This window comes from Phacochoerus africanus, chromosome 6, assembly GCF_016906955.1.
Source record: "Phacochoerus africanus isolate WHEZ1 chromosome 6, ROS_Pafr_v1, whole genome shotgun sequence".
Classification (NCBI taxonomy): Eukaryota; Metazoa; Chordata; class Mammalia; order Artiodactyla; family Suidae; genus Phacochoerus; species Phacochoerus africanus.
This window is the reverse complement of record NC_062549.1, coordinates 93,922,818-93,928,330: the sequence shown is the minus strand read 5'-3', so window position 1 is coordinate 93,928,330 and position 5,513 is coordinate 93,922,818. Positions and strand designations below refer to the sequence as shown.

At 54.5% G+C, this 5,513-nt stretch overlaps 1 long non-coding RNA gene across 1 annotated transcript; it reads right to left on the bottom strand.

Annotated features, from left to right (window-relative positions):
• LOC125129530 (uncharacterized) lies at positions 1–4,218 on the bottom strand. The gene is made up of 4 exons (XR_007135497.1): positions 2,708–4,218; positions 1,288–1,330; positions 936–1,003; positions 1–333 (listed from the first exon to the last, which is right to left on the bottom strand). It is a non-coding gene; the product is annotated as an uncharacterized LOC125129530 (long non-coding RNA).
• Positions 4,219–5,513: the final 1,295 nt, after the last annotated feature.

Below are 5,513 nucleotides of genomic sequence, written 5' to 3'. Positions count from 1 at the left end.
TGTTGTTCAATATTTGAGAGTCTTTATTAGGCATGAGATGGGACTTCCATCTCAGAAGATTCTCAGTTCAGACGACACAGGGGAAACCAGGGCTGGCCAGGATGGACAGCTTGCAGACACTGGAGCAATGATGAAATAAAGTCTTTGCCAGGCGGCTCCAGTCTAACGGGCTGCCCAGGCTGGAGGCTGGGGCCTCCCCACTTCTATCCTGCTTAAAGGATTCTGGGAGGAGCCACTCAACTTGCTAGAGTTTAGCCTCATCTTTCAGTCAATCAAGACAGCGTCTCAGAGGGAACCCAGGACAAGTGGGTGAAGTAGGTTCTTCTTTTTGGTCTGAAAAGAAAATAAATAGGTCAAGAGTGAAAGAGCTTCTCTTTGGATGGAGACCTTAGCAGGAGGCAGAAGGTAACCGTCCAGGGGCCAGGAGAGGGGAGAGACCAGGGAGGGCTCTCCAAAAAAGGGGCTACCATGACAGTGGCTGAGTCTAGACATCTCTTCGAGGTGCTCTACCCAGAGCCGTGGAGTGGGGGTGGGGGAGAATGCCCAGGGCGGGAACTCAGATCTCAAGCAGGTGAGAGGCGGCGGTGGCCCCACGTACTTGGCTTCAGGAAGATGGGAAGCATATTCCCTTGGCCAGGAGCCCAGCTGGGAGGATTTTATTGACTTCTAGGGCTCCTGTGCCCCCTTCCCCAGGCCTGCCTTCACTCCTCAAGGGCTCCTGTAGCATTCCTCCGACTTCACTCCTGCGCCTGAGAGGGAACGCCCCTTCTCCCCCTGAGGACTTGCAGAGAAGGCTCCCTGCCTACCTGGTCCCATCTCCTCTTGGTGTTCCCGACTGTGTTTGGAACATATTCTTTAGGCAGTCAGTACAGGAGGGGGAGACCGCATGTGCTCTGGGGCCCACCAGGACCCACCTGAAGCCCAGCTTCACTTACCAGTCCTGTGACTTGGGGCTCTGATTATGTCTTTTTGTAGTGGCGACAGTATCACTCAGTTTTCAGGACTGTTGGAAGATTCACTGAGATAAGAATGGCTAAGAAAGGGTTTACATAGGGAGTTCCCATTGCGGCTCAGTGGTTAACAAACCCACCTAGCATCCACGAGGACTTGGGTTCGATCCCTGGCCTCGCTCAGTGGGTTAAGGATCCGGCGTTGCTGGGAGCTCTCGTGTAGGCCAGCAGTTACCACTCCGATTGGACCCCTAGCCTGGGAACCTCCATATGCTACGGGTGTGGCCCTAAAAGACAAAAAATGACCAAAAAAAGAAAAAAGAAAAAAAGGGCTTACACAAGCAAGCGGGTGCCAAATCAAGGTCAGTTCCTCCCTGTGCCTAGGAAAGAACAAAATCAGTAGGGGCTGTGCAGAAATCAGGTGGATACCGCGTTCTTTTCCTACTCCTCCCAGAGTCGGGAGCCCCCAAAGTTCATCTCACCCGACTTCTCCAAGGGCTTTAAAAACCTGAGAAGAGAATTTCAGAAAGAGGAGGGGATCTAGGCCACACCTCTGCTCAGATCCCCGTCACCTTCCTCCTTTCTAGACTCTCCTCAGACTTTCCAGACTTGCCTCCTTCTGCCGTCCCACCCCCAAGCCTGCCTTTGCCAGGTCCCTAACCTTGACCTTGACCGGAGGGGTGGGGATGGGAGGTCTGCCCCACACATCCTACTGGAAGCTCCCCAAAGGTAAGGACTCAGCCTCCCTCAAACCTGGGCTCCTTGAGGCCTGTGTCCCTAACCCCCTCTCGCCCTCTTCCCAGCAGGGCTGGCTCCTAGAGGGCCTGAGATGAGCCAACTGTTCCTCAGTTCCCCTACTAAGTCGGATGGCCTCTCTCTCCACAGCTCCCTTTTCCCTTCCTTGTGCCAGATCCTCAGGCTGTCTGGGAACCCTGCTAGTCCCAGGCTGGCTGGATTTGGGGGAACGACAGAGGAGACTGGTGTCTGTCAGGGGCTGGGAAGGGGTGGAAGATGAAACTCAGGGCCGGGCCCTCCCCTGGGTGGGGGAGGAGGAGTCCAGATGGAACAGTCTCCGCCCGCTACACCCTCCCAGCCCCAGACGGAGCCAGCATCTCCTAGCAACGGTACAGTAGCAGGGGGCTGGGAAGAGGGTGGGGGCTGGGAAAGTGGGGCGGGGGAACAATGATATCATAAATTATCCCCAGCCCCTCCCTGCCAGCCCTCCCTTCCTCAGTTGAGAGTGGCCTCCTTTCTCTCTCCACCTGCTCCTCATTCAAGATTCCCTCCAAAAGCCGGCCCCTGCTCGGTGCCCCTTGTAGGTGCCCCTCTGGCTCAAGGTGACCATGGTCTGCCTTCTGCTTGAGCTCCGATGGAGGGGATTCTCACCCTCCCAGGATCTCTCAGGGACCCTGTCGGAATGTCCCCAGGAGGTGGAGTCAGCGGCGGGGTGGGGGTGAGGGGCTACCTTCCGCCCCTGGCCCCCAGAGTCCGGGAGCATATCACTTTCCAAAGGTCTCTGGCTCCCGCCTCTTTCTTTGGGTAGAGATGCGGACAACGAAGGGGGATTTCAAAGCATTTTGTGACACTGACTCCCCTTCTCTAAACAAAAGCTTTTAGACTTGGGATCCTCAAGTGCTTAAGGGGCACTTGGACGCCTCACCAGTCTAGCCCAGTCTTAGTTTCCCTATCCCAACAGTTGGAGTCCAGGAAGCTCAGTAAAGAAAGTGACTAAAGCTTGGTGACAGTTCCTTCCTTACCTCTCAGATTAGCCATGTCAAGCCGAGGGTCAAAGAACTGGTACTTCAGCGGTACAGATCTTGGTTAGACATTGGGAAGGACTTCCCAAGGCAGGAGTAAGCAAGACCTGGCAGTTCCTGGTTGGAGAGAGAAAAAGTCTATCATAGAAACAGGAAACTGGGTGGGGACCTCTTGAATTTTATTTCATTAATGCTTTCGTAGCCCAATGAAATAACACATAGGGAGTATTTAGCAGAGCCTCACATAAAGTAAGCCTTCATTTTGGCTATTTTTAAAAATCGTATATTAATATGAATTTTCATTGGGCGGATATAAAGAGGAAAGGCTAAATCCCTGGAGACCTATCTCCCATCCTCCAGGAACCCCATGGGAAATTCCAGATATGAGATAGTGCCCTAAGTACAAGATGGCAGCCAATTGCCATGGCAACCACAGCCGAAGGAGTCTGGTTGGTTGTGGGGACGGTGCCGGGAAGCCAGCTGGTGCCAGATGGACAAACCCAGCAGAAGGTAGCCCCAGCTGGGTGAAGCTCATGCCCCCTGTGCCCAGGGCTCTCCCTCCATATGCCAGCCTCAGCCTGGCCCTTCCCTCCAGGCCTAAAGGCTCCACTGCTGTCTGTGGGGGATGAGGCCAAAACCATCCCTCCTCCTGACTCTTGCTTGTACAACAAGGAATGACTGCTTAGAGACAAAAGACCCTCCTGCTCAAAGTCCCCCTGGCCCATGGGCCGAGAGATCTAAATTGGTCTGAATTGAGCTCACTCCTGACAATGCCAAGGAAGCATAAAATCAGACTTGGGTGGGTTCCGAGTGGCAGGGCTTGGAGGAACCATTTTGTGTTCATTCAGCAGAGGGTCACAATGTCTGGCTAATGTTCCCTCCGGAGAACATTGAGATGTGGGGAGCAGGTCAGGGCAATGGGGAAAAATGGAGCTTCACGCCACCCTCCTCTCATCCCAGAATTTGCTGGACGGGGTTCTCACGGGGCCAGCAGGAAGCGCCTCCTGAGAAGGATGAAAGAAGCTGTGGTCCTGGAGGCCATTTCATCATCTAGTTGTTAAAAGCAAGTGCCACCCAAACCATTCTCAGCAAGATGTTCACCCGCTTGAGACCAGAGAGCTCCGGCCGGTCACGGAGCCCAGCCAGACCTTCATCACGTTTTGCACCCAGAGAACCTGCGCTCTCCGCCCCAGCGATCCCCTCCCTCATTTCTAAACACTGGAAGCCACCCTTGATTGTCCTCGCCTGCCTGTGGTGGCCCCTCCACCTGTGTGTCCCTCAGCATTTAGAATGGACACTGGACATCTGCACACAGCCTTGCAAAACACTCTCATCCACACCGACCTGTTTGATCCTCAGGATGATGGTGCAAGTTAGGATCCAAAGACATCAAGCAACTTGGCTAAGGCCACCCAACTAGTAAGGGAAGGAAGACAAAATGTGCATCTTGACCAGCCTGCTGGATTCCAGAATCAAAAACCAAAAACTCTGGGAGTTCCTGTTGTGGCTCAGCGGGTTATAGCACCTGACCAGTATCCCTGAGGATGAGGATCAGGCCTCACTCAGTGAGTTAAGGATCCAGCGTTGCCATGAGCTGCAGTGCAGGCCAGCAGTTGCAGCTCTGATTCGACCCCTAGCCTGGAAACTTCCATATGCTGCACCTGCAGCCCTGAAAAGCAAAACAAAAACACCCCCCCAACCCCAGGGGGCTCAGTGGTTAACAAACCCGACTAGCATCCATGAGGATGTGGGTTTGACCCCCCGCCTCATTCAAGGTTAAGGATCCATCATTGCCATGAGCTGTGGTGTAGGTCGCAGACTCGGCTCAGATCTGGTGTTGCAGTGGCTGTGGTGTAGGTTGGTGGCTACAGCTCCTCTTTGACCCCTAACCTGGGAACCTCCATATGTCGTGGGTGCAGCCCTAAAAAGACAAAAATAAATAAATAAACCCCAAACATCAAAACCTTCTTTCGTTGTTCTATGGATAGAGCTCCTCTATCAAATCTGTGAGCAACCTATCTGCTGAGATGTGTCTGCTCTTGTTCTACCACTTCCAGTGCCCCAAATCCACATTGTTATTAGGGGGGACACTGTACACAGTGGGGGGCCTGGAGGAAGGGGTGGTCTATCCCCACTGCTAATTAGCATAAGCCACAGGAGGCCAGGCAAGGAAGGGAACCTCCCCTGGGGAAGATGAGCCTGAGTGTAGGGACTAAGGGGACCTTGGACTCCTTTTTGAGCTCTGGTCTATCTTGTCTTTCCCCCTCCCGGGAGCGGGAGCCCTGTGCAGGAGCTGGAGGGGACTCGAGAGTGTCCACACTGGGAAGAAGAAGAGGCTCAGGGTGGGGGCAGCTGCAGAGGCACTAGTGGGGCGCAGTGTTGGGGAAGGCAGCCTGGAGAGGCCTGGCAGGATCTGGAGTCACATCTGGGAAGACACAGTGAGAGAGCAGGTGCGGGGTGTTGGTGCTAGAGGGGAGCTTGTCCTGGGAGCGGCTCCACCATGGCCTCACTGAGACCTGGCCGAGTCTCAGCTTCTATTTCCTTCCAGTTAAAGCCTGAAGCCATTCCACACCTTCCCCTCCTCCAACCCATTCCAGCCCACCCCCGATGGGCCCTGGAGCTAAGTCCTCTCACCTGACAGGGCCACTTCCACAGCTACTCACAGAGAGGTCTTTGTGCAGAGGCTGGACCTGGGGGAGGGGCGGTAGGTGGCACCCCCACTTCCATTCCACCCCAGGGCCGGCAGTGGCCTCATCTTTGCTTCAGCTGTCTCTCTGGCCTCTCACCCCTTCTCTAGGAAGAATCT